At 44.0% G+C, this 11,229-nt stretch overlaps 1 protein-coding gene and 3 non-coding genes across 5 annotated transcripts in view; all 4 read left to right on the top strand.

Annotated features, from left to right (window-relative positions):
- The window catches only part of CHCHD5 (coiled-coil-helix-coiled-coil-helix domain containing 5), a 60,712-nt gene that overhangs the window by 34,336 nt on the left and 15,147 nt on the right, over window positions 1-11,229 (top strand). The window lies entirely within an intron of this gene.
- TRNAV-CAC (transfer RNA valine (anticodon CAC)) lies at window positions 725-797 on the top strand. Its single transcript has one exon. It is a non-coding gene; the product is annotated as a tRNA-Val (tRNA).
- On the top strand, window positions 5,785-5,857 carry TRNAV-CAC (transfer RNA valine (anticodon CAC)). Its single transcript has one exon. It is a non-coding gene; the product is annotated as a tRNA-Val (tRNA).
- TRNAV-AAC (transfer RNA valine (anticodon AAC)) lies at window positions 8,498-8,570 on the top strand. The gene has a single exon. It is a non-coding gene; the product is annotated as a tRNA-Val (tRNA).

The following is an 11,229-nucleotide window of genomic DNA, read 5'->3' as shown; positions in this document are numbered from 1 at the left end:
ACATACATACATACATACATACATATTTATACATATACATATTTATACATTTACATATACATATTTATACATTTACATATACATATTTATACATTTACATATACATATTTATACATATACATATATTATATAGAGAGAAAGAGAGCTACAGGATGACAAGCAGACGATCTCACACTGCAGGAGGCATAGTTAGAGAAAAAAATAATAATTCTTTATCAAGGCATGTGCCAGTACAGTGCAGGGCAGCAGCAGAAGCCACAGCTGTCACTTTCCTGTAACAGGGCGACTGATGATGACCTCATGACACTGGGCTGCAAATCTCATTCTGTGGGCGTGAATGGGCATGTCTAACTCCAACTGTAACACCGCCCACAGAATCAGACTCTGCACCTCCCATTGAGTGAGAGCTGCAAAATGGAGGGAGAGAGTTGCAAGATGGAGCCTGCCATTCTCTTTTATTCATAGTTGTATTGCACAAATATATCTACTTTTATATTGCCATTCACAAGTGTTTTGTGTCTAATCATTCATTTCAAAGGGATAAGGAGGCTCAATTTAGTGACTTTTTTTTGGTTCAGTTCCTCTTTAAAAAATTGTTGGAACTATTCCCAGACTTTCTTACCAATGAGAGAAAAACATATATCTTAGTATCCAATAGTTGATACTCAGTGGACACCGTACTCACTCCCATCTTCCCAGAAGGCCATGTGTTGCACAAGTAGGAGTTTCCGTAGTGTAGTGGTTATCACGTTCGCCTCACATGCGAAAGGTCCCCGGTTCGAAACCGGGCGGAAACATCTCTTCCTTTTACACATTTCCAGTGCAGTTGTTTCAGTTTGTGATTGGTGACATGAACAGGGAGGATCTGTGGTAGTGTCTGCTGCAAATTACATTAAACTGAGACAAACTGACTTTTCAGGGATCATTTACACTGTAGGAATCACTGTATAAAGTCAGTATTCTAAATCTTTTTAAAAGTGACGGATGAGCTTTTTGTCCCTAGGCCTTTTTAACTTCTTGCCGACCGCGTCACGCCAGTAGGCGTGGCCGCGGCGGCAGCCCCAGGACCGCCTAACGCCAATTGGCGTAAAGTCCTGGGGCTCTGTTTTGCAGGAGATCGCGCGCAGGCTGCGCGCGCATCTCCTGCTTGGGGGGCGGAGCTCCGCCCCGCCTTCAGTCTCGTGATCGCCGTCTATTTACTTTGTGCAGCGCTGCGATCAGCAGCAGCGCTGCACTGGGGACAGCCGTGTGACACGGCTGTCCCCATGGGGGACAAGAGAGCGATCGGCTCTCATAGGCAGAAGCCTATGACAGCCGATCGCCATATTTGGCCGGCTGTGGGGAGGGAGGGAGGGAAGGGAGTTAAAGAAACAGGGTTTTTTTTTTTAAAAAACCAAACAATAATATTTATTAAAAAAAAATAAACATGGGGGGAGCGATCAGACCCACCAACAGAGAGCTCTGTTGGTGGGGAGAAAAGGGGGGGGGAATCACTTGTGTGCTGAGTTATGCGGCCCTGCAGCTTGGCCTTAAAGCTGCAGTGGCCATTTTAGCTAAAAAATGCCTGGTCACTAGGGGGGTTTAGCCCTGCAGTCCTCAAGAGGTTAAAGGACTAGAGGACATGATCTGTGCATGCAGGAAAAACGTTTAAGCCATTTATTTAGGAAAGGGTTCTTTACAGTAAGAGTGATTACGATGTGGAATGCATTGCCACAGGAAGTCGTTATGGCAAACTCTATACCTGCATTTAAAGGGGGCTTAGATGCTTTCCTTGCGTTGAAAGACATCCATGGCTACAATTACTAGGTAATGCCTAATGAATGTTGATCCAGGGATTTTATCTGATTGCCATCTGGAGTCGGGAAGGAATTTTTCCCTTTTGGGGCTAATTGGACCATGCCTTGTAAGGGGTTTTTTTGCCTTCCTCTGGATCAACAGGGATACGTGAGGGAGCAGGCTGGTGTTGTACTTTATACTGGTTGAATTCGATGAACGTATGTCTTTTTTTCAACCAAAATAATTATGTAACTATGTATGTACCCCCCATTGGAAAAAAAAACTGATGTTACTCATTGCATGAAGTGATTAACCTCCCTGGCGGTAAGCCCGTGCTGAGCACGGGCTATGCCGCGCAGGGGGATTTCTCAGGCCCTGCTGGGCCGATTTGTTCACTTTTTGTTTTGCAACACGCAGCTAGCACTTTGCTAGCTGCGTGTGCAGTCTGATCGCCGCCGCTCCGCACCGATTAGGTGCCTCCGCTCGCCGCGCCGGCCCCCCCCCCCCCAGACCCCGTGCGCTGCCTGGCCAATCAGTGCCAGGCAGCGCTAAGGGGTAGGCCGGGACTCCCAATGACGTCACGACGTCGATGACGTCGGTGACGTCATGCCGCCCGTCGCCATGGCGACGGGGGAAGCCCTCCAGGAGATCCCGTTCTTTGAACGGGATCTCCTGATCTCCGATCGCCGGAGGCGATCGGAGGGGCTGGGGGGATGCCGCTGAGCTGCGGCTATCATGTAGCGAGACTTTGACTCGCTACATGAAAAGAAAAAAAAAAAAAATTAAAAAAAGTTTGCTGCCCCCTGGCGGATGTTTTGCAAACCGCCAGGAGGGTTAAAGCAATGCTGACCTGAAGATAACCCTAGTAATAATGTAATTGTATGTGTAGTAGCAATGGTATATAGAGCTTTCACTGTGTCTGGTATTCTTAATTTCACTTCCAGGGGCTCAATTTGTTTTTTGGTTTGCAGAGCAGTAAGGCCTGGAACCCACTATAATTTGCAAAGCACTTTTGCAATCGCTCGCGTTTTTAATTAGCATTTTTTAAGCAATTTCATGAGCGTTTTCTGCCGATTTTGGTAGCGATTTTAACTACTATACGATCGCCCCACGCCAATGGGCGTGGCTATGGCGTCAATCATAGGACCACCTAACGCCAATTGGCGTTAAGTCCTGGGGCTGCAGTTTGCAGGAGATCGCGCGCAGGCTGCGCGCGCATCTCCTGCTTGGGGGGCGGAGCTCCGCCCTGCCTTCAGTCTCCGAGCGGCGATCTGTTAGACGGCAAAACCGGCGTCTTTTCTGTTAGTACAGCAATGCGATCAGCAGCAGCACTGTACTGGGGCAGCCGTGTGACACGGCTGTCCCCCTGGGGCACCTGAGAGCGATCGGCTCACATAGGTAGAATCCTATGACAGCCGATCGCTAGGATTGGACGATTGGGGGGAGGGAGGGTTTTTAAAAAAAATAAATAAATAAATAATAATAATAATAATAATAATAATAATAAAATAAGTTGTAAAAAATAATGAAAAAAATGAACATAAATATTTATAAAAAAAATAATAAACACGGGGGTGATCAGACCCCACCAACAGAGAGCTCTGTTGGGGGGGGGGGGGAATCACTCGTGTGCTGTGTTGTGCGGCCCTACAGCTTGGCCTTAAAGCTGCAGTGGTCTATTAAAGAAAAAACAGCCAGGTCTTTAGGGGGGTTTAGCACTGTGGTCTTGAAGAGGTTAAAAAGTGTAAGCTTTTTGTGATAGCAATTTGCGATTTTAATTCTGATTGGTCCTTTCAATTTACCATAATTTTTTTTACAGTTTGCAGTAATTTAAATTGCACACAAATCTCTGTGTAGCGATTCATGAGCTATTTACCAGTGCTTATATAATTTACATGCTGTTAACGTGCTGCGATTGCGATTTTGCTAATCGCAATCGATACTGTGGAATTTGCTATGTTTATTTACATTGGCAGAGGCGCTCCCTAAATGCTCAAAAATGCGCTCTAGTGAGTTCCAGCCCTGAGTGTGATGTAAGGTAGGGTTCAGTCAGCTCTCAGCAAAAAATAAATTAGCTTGGAGGCTTTTAGCACTCTGGAGTTATTGGGATTGTTTGTTTAACCAGATAAAAGTGTCTATTTCCTTTTAAAGAGAGCCAGGGCTGCATCAAACTGCAGTTCAACTGCCTGATTTAAATGCAATAGTAAATAAAAAAAAAAGTGAAAGCGGGCAAGTTCTAAATAAATTACTGTATGTACCCATGTTTATCAATTACGCTAAATAGGCTATAATTACTAGGTAATGCCCAGTGGTGTTGATCCATGGATTTTATCTGATTGCCATCTGGAGTCGGGAAGGAATTTTTTCCCTTTTGGGGCTAATTGAACCATGCCTTGTAAGGGTTTTTTCGCCTTTCTCTGGATCAACAGGGATATGTGAAGGAGCGGGATGGTGTTGTACTTGTTTTCTGGTTGAACTCGATGGACGTATGTCTTTTTTCAACCCAAATAACTATGTAACTAAGTAGAAGAGTTGTGCCCAGGAGACCTTCACTGAAGGACACTGGCAGGAGTTTCCGTAGTGTAGTGGTGTGAGAACGCGGAAGAGCCGCCGCCATGATCCAGCGGCAGGCGGCTCTTTCCACGCACAGACGCGTCCCTCACACGGAGAGGCAGCCGCCTCTCCTCAGCATGAGGCGGCTGTCTCCGGGCAGGGACGCATGGAGAGTGCGGAAACCGCCGCGTCGGACGCGGCGGTTGGTCCGCATGCCCCCGCTGCGGAGTCACCGCAGAGCGGGACTGCTGTGGCTGGGACTCGTAGTCCCTCAGGATTTAGAGTGACGCGCGCGCGCGCACTCAGACAACAATTTATGACATCCTGAAGGGAGTCAGCTGACCAGGCTGGTCAGCTGACTCTAGCACCTCTCCCCATTGGTCCAACACTTAGGGAGGTGCTGGAGAGGCACACAGGTATATATATTGCTGGCTGTTCACTTGCTCCTTGTCTGGCGTTGCGTTCACATACGTGGGAGCACCCAGATCCGTTAGTCAGATCCGTTAGTGTGCCGGGACCAGCTGGAGCTGTAATCCTACACTAAGCTAGATTCTATTGATAGCTTAAAGTACTAGTTTGATTGTGATTATCTGTTATGACCGTTGCCTGCCTCGACTATCCTCCTGAACTCTGACCTTGTACCTCGTTATATCTGATACCCTGTTGCTGAACCCTGCCTGTACTTTGACTCCGCCTCTGCCTCCTGAATTTGTACCCCGATATTTCTGACACCCCGTTGCCGAATCCTGCCTGTACTTTGACTCCTACTCTGCCTACTGATATTGTACTTATCTGTCCGTCTGTTTACGACCTGGCTTGTCCGACCTCGAGAACCGACCTCACGATTGGAGGCGGTTCCCCGTCCTGTTAGTGACACTTCCGCCTGAGTGTTACTTTCGGGCTTTCCTCCCCACTGTCAGTCTGACTCCTCCCGTATTGGAGAGCTCAGACCTGCGGAAGGAATCTGTGCAGTCCTCCTTGCTGCACTGAGGCTTGTCCTCTGTATTACTGTTGCACCAATCACAACGCTCTACCCAGGTGACCAGAGGTTAGCTAGTGTATTGGATTATCGGTGATACTGCAGATCACATATAATCTGATATACGTCTGTATTTCCCGTGATACTGCAGATCACCGGTAATCAGACCTCTCTGTGCTTCACCGAGCGTTACAAGTGGTCATCACGTTCGCCTAACACGCGAAAGGTCCCCGGTTCGAAACCGGGCGGAAACACATTTTTCTTTTTCCCCTACGCTCTAGCCCCAACCATAAGGATAAAATAGTAGCTTTGAGTGAAGTTACATTTCAAAAGAATAAATACATGCTCACACTGTAAATTACTATTTATTATTTCACTAGTTCTAATTCTGTACATATGTAAATCAGTTACAACTATCCCATTCAAAGATGTGCAGGCATCTTCCCAGGAGACCTTCTCTAGCCACATCAACAGGAGTTTCCGTAGTGTAGTGGTTATCACGTTCGCCTCACACGCGAAAGGTCCCCGGTTCGAAACCGGGCGGAAACAGTTTTCTTACTTCTACTTTGACTCCATATTGAATGACAGCCTGGTACATTTACACTGTTAGATACTCTGACTCATCAGAAGGTAACATCTTTCTTGTGCACATTTTTAGTGTAGATGATAAATGTATCAATGACATGAATAGGGATGGTCTTGGAGATGAAAATAATTCCAAATTAAGGCTGGATTATTGAAATGTGTACAGCTTGAAATGGACCACTTGAATCTCGCTAAAGAGGCATTCCATTGATCCATTTTTAGGCCGCAGAGATGCACCGTGCAATCACATGAAAATGCGCACAAAAATATAATCTGGAGCGCCCCTTTCATTTTGTTACTTTGCTTAAAAGAAAACCAGTGTTCATTTCAAACCAGTCCAAATCTAAATCCAAAAAGCTTTATTGTCAGGACCAAATACATTTAGCATTGCCAAAACAAAACAAAACATTAACATGGGGGGGGTATTGTGGGAATAAGGGGAGGATATAGGTATACAGTCCATAGGGGTGTGGAGGATGTAATGGATGGTATGGGGGGGATGGGATATATAGTCCATAGGGGAGGGGGGTATAGTCACTCTCTGCTCCACAGGGAAGGGGTGTTTATTAGGGGGGCAATAAAAATCCCCCAAGCAAGGTCTCCATTCTACTTCAAAGAAAGACAGAGAAGTGCAGATACTGGTCATCAATTCCTTAGTAACCAGACCCTGGGCACATCCCTGCCCATGTAGCCTGATGGGGGAGATGACTTTTAATTCAACTTGAATAAAAGAATGGTCATTTTACTCAATGTTCCATAGATTCCAAGCATGTCAAAGTGATCAGATATGCCTTAAACCCGAGCTGGAGGTAGTTGAACCACATAGCGTCTGTCCACCACATGCAGTGACAGAGATATTGTTTTATATGAAAGGAAATATGAAAATCCTTAGTGTGTGATGTCTAATTAAAGGGACTTGAAGCTGTGTGAAACAAAAAGTTTTATACATACCTGGGGCTTCCTCCAGCCCCTTCTGCTTGGATCGCTCCCACGGTGCCGTCCGCAGCTTTAGGAACTGGGTCCCTGCACCTACGTCACTCAGAGCCAGTCTACGCAGGAGAAGTGCGCCCTCTACGTATTTCTCCAGTGGCAGCTGGAGAGATACACAAAGAGTGCACTTCTCTAGCGTAGACTGGAGCCGACTGACGTAAGTGACGGGACCCGGTCTCGAAGCTGCGGACAGCGGTGTGGGAGCAATCCGAGCAGATGGGGCGGGAGGAAGCCCCAGTTATGTATAACATTTGTTCACTTGTTTCATTCAGCTCTGGTACACTTTTTAAAGCAGAGAATGACAGGAATACGCCAGAGAACACGCATTCTCTGCGGGTTCCGATCAACTGACGCCGAGATATGACCATTTCAGATATTTCATATTCTTTTCTGCCTGTCATGACAAAGCGGTGGAGAAGGGTCCTGTAGCAGACACAGCCCAGCTCCTTTTACAATCTCCACCCTCCGGTGGAGAAATGGTTAAAACCTGCTGGACACAGGCTGGCAGGGAGTCAAGGATTTGGCAATTACCCACAGAACTTTCTATAATTGGACTTTATATATCTTTATTTTGGACTTACAATTCCAAAGGACATATGGTAATTTGACTCAGACATTATATTCAGTTATTTTTATTTTTAATCCTTATTATTTTTACTGTATTGATTAGTTTTGATTGCTAAATTTAGTTTCTGTATTTTTTTTTTTTAAACGATTAAAAAATTGTTCGTCTAAGGGCTGCTCTGAAATCTCTGCAAAGAGTTCAGATCTCCTACGAGAAACGTTACCTTAACCATTTTATTAATATTGTAGTTTTTGCTATCTCTAGAAAGTTGTCAAAATAACCCTTTTTCCTACAGGATTTAGCTAGCATTAGACTTGGCATATTTGCACCCCTAAATTGGTGGCAGCGACCTGGTCTCTATATGAGACCACAAATTGTATTGATTGTACATACAATCGAAATTGGACTGTGTGTGGTCTCACCAACCAATCCAAAAGGTCACTTTGCCTGCAGTGCTGAATGCCTTTGGGATTCCCTCAGGATCTGAGGCTGAATGGTAAATTGTAGCAAAAGGACAGGAATTGGAGGGTAACTGCATTCCGTCAGTTAGTGTTAGGGTCCTTTTTCACTTAATCAGTTGGTATGCGTTAGTGCGCGTTGGTACGCGTTTTTTCCATAGCAGTGCATTGGGAAGAAGATTTCAGTTAAAACACGTTAAGTGTAAAACAGGCCATAGGAAAACATCGGCATTACTTTGAAAATCAGTTTTCTTTCAGTTATAACTGAGAGCAACTGATTAAGTGTAAAAGGACCCTTAGGTGTATGATAGAGTGGGGGTTAGTGTAAAGTACAGTATATGAAGAGGGGAGGGTAGTGTTAGGTATATGAAGAGGGGAGGTTAGTGTACGGTGTATGAAGGGGTCTGGGTTAGTGTTAGGTGTATGAAGGGTGGAGGTTTGTGTTAGGTGTATGAAGTGGGCAGGTTAGTGTGAGAATAAGAAAAGATAAGATAAAGATATCCTACTATTGAGTACACTCTGTGTCCAATTTAACATGCAGCGTTTTTACATATACACCTCAGGAGACCTTTTCAGCATTCAAAGACATAAGTTTCCGTAGTGTAGTGGTTATCACGTTCGCCTAACACGCGAAAGGTCCCCGGTTCGAAACCGGGCGGAAACAGTTTTCTTCTTTACACTTTGACTCCATCCAGGAAGATTTAATGGCAGCTTTGGATTACATATACAAAAAAAAATGCAAAAATAAATACATTTAAACACTGTTGTATACTCTCACTTATTTTAATAATTCCAGTTCTGTAGATATGTAAATCAGTCACAAGACACCATCAGTAGCATTGTTCTATGTTAACCGTCAGTTAAAGTAGAAAGTTTTGAATTAGAGCAGTGGTCCTAAAACTAAGACCCGCGGGCCGAATGTGGCCCTCTAAGATGTAGCGGTCAGCTACATCTTTAATAAATATTGGTGGTCTGCACATAGAATAGCAGTGCTGGAACCACTCATCCACATGGAAGCCAGAAAGCAGTAATTTGCTGGTTTCCAATCACATTCCACATCGGGTGACACTGCTGTCTAATTGGACTGCAGGTTGTCACCTGGGTATGCTTCACTGTCTGGCCCACCAAGACTTCTACATTATTTTATGTATATTCCGGCCCCCCAGCAATCTGAAGTATGTTGGCCCGGCCCTCGCCCCAAAACGTTTGGGGACCCCTGAATTAGAGTGATACCATTCATTGCCTAACTTGAAAATGTTACTCTAAACTTGTTAAAGGGGAACTGAAGTAAGAGGTATACGGAGGCTGCCATATTTATTTCCTTTTAATCAATACCAGTTGCCTGGCAGCCCTGCTGGTCTATTTCTCTGCAGTAGTATCTAAATAACACCAGAAACAAGCATGCAGCTAGTCTTGTCAGATCTGACTTTAAAGTCTGAAACACCTGATCTGCTGCATGCTTGTTCAGGGGCTATGGCTAATAGTATTAGAGGCAGAGGATCAGCAGGGCTGCCAGGCAACTGGTATTGATTAAAAGGAAATAAATATGGCAGCCTCTGTATACCTCTCTCTTCAGTTCCCTTTTAAAGTTAGTCAATACAGGTTATCAAGCTCATTGTAAGCTCTCTGTTCTAAACATCAACATCCAAAGATGGGGCAGTGCAGTTTATATAGGCTACCACCAAGAAGGACATTTCTTCCACTGAATGGTCATAAGTACACACCAATGGGTGTATTGGGTACAGTAATGTGGTTATCAGAAATGTTGATCTTTACTAACTTATATAAAACAAGAATACAAATTCCTTCTGTGTTTTTTTTTTTTCCCCGGGGGCATAATCTACAGAATTAACCTCTAGGTGTCAGCATTGTTACATCATCGTTGTAGCATTGATGAACTCTGTAGATATAGGAAGTCATTATTGAGACTTGTAATAATGGCACCTATTAAAAAGGGCGCCCCATTCACATCAATGCAAACCTTTTGGTTTATAATAATTGTATTAAAAGGGTACCTCGTAAATATTAAAGAGACTCTGTAACAAAATTTTCAGCCTTAGTTCTTCTATTCTATAAGTTCCTTTGCCTGTTCTAATGTGCTCTGGCTTACTGCAGCCTTTCCTAATTGCGCAGTGGCTGTGTTATCTCTGTTATATGATCTAATCTGTTTCCTTCTGTCGGGCTAAAGGGGCCCATACACTGAGCCGATTTTCTGACCGATCGATCGCAAATCGGTTGGCCAATCGACCGATCGATCTACGATTTTGATCGATTTGGATGGATTTCCATTGAACTGGCAGGGTGGAAAATCTAGGTCGATCTGATGAGATTGCTTATCATTTTGCATTGGCCTTAATGGAAATCTGATGGCAAAAAAATGCCATCAGATCGAATTTCAATAGATTTCAAACTGAAATCTATTGGAATTCTATCCTGGTAAAAAACGTTCTAAAAACACATTAGATAGATCATCAGATGCATTCTCTCTGCACTCTGCTAATGTGAGCCTATCACACGCTGGTTAGTTTGTTTGTAAACACTGCCTAAAACTGTTAATTACAAGCCAGGATTGCAGCAGAGAGTGGCAGAAACAGCACAGAGGGGCCCAGAAAAACATAATGAATAGAATGGTATGCTTTTTGCTGTAAAAATTTTAGAGTACAGATTCTCTTTAAACAATTAGATTGCTTGTTATCTTTACCTTTCATTTCCTTACCAACTTTACTAACAAATAATTGTTTCTAAAACTGTTCCCTGTGCTATTTTTTGTTTTTGGTTTTTCTTCAGAAAAAATTGTTTACATTTTACCTCTTTGCACCACAACGAGCAGCTTCCGCGATTCTTACCTATGTTACCAATTATCATTTTTCAATAACTCACTTAAAGAACAACTATCGTGAAATATTTTAAAATGTAAAATGCATGTGTGAGCATATCTTTAAAATGTACAATTCAAAAAGCACCCACTGAATAGCAGTTGCTCAGTTCAACTGCAACTGTAAAAGTAAGCAGGGAGGCTGGTTAGCTTCTTTGTATTGATGCTTTCCATAGAGTGCTTTTGTAAAGAATAAAAAACATAGTGAGAGTCCCCTATGACCCATGAGGAAATAGACTAGTCCAAAACCTTCCAAATCGGTCAGCAACATCTTGTAGCCTTCCTGAAGCTCTTAGCGGCTTTCCAGCTTCCTCTGCGTTCTTACAGCTCCAGGGTTCCAGCCCTGAGTGTGATGTAAGTTAGGGTTCAGTCAGCTCTCAACAAAAACTAATTAACTTTGAGGCTTTTAGCACTCTGGAGTTATTGGGATTGCTTGTTTAACCAGATA

This window comes from Hyperolius riggenbachi, chromosome 3 (assembly GCF_040937935.1).
Source record: "Hyperolius riggenbachi isolate aHypRig1 chromosome 3, aHypRig1.pri, whole genome shotgun sequence".
Lineage (NCBI taxonomy): Eukaryota > Metazoa > Chordata > Amphibia > Anura > Hyperoliidae > Hyperolius > Hyperolius riggenbachi.
Note: the sequence above shows the minus strand (reverse complement) of the source record. Positions and strands in the feature narration are given on the sequence as shown.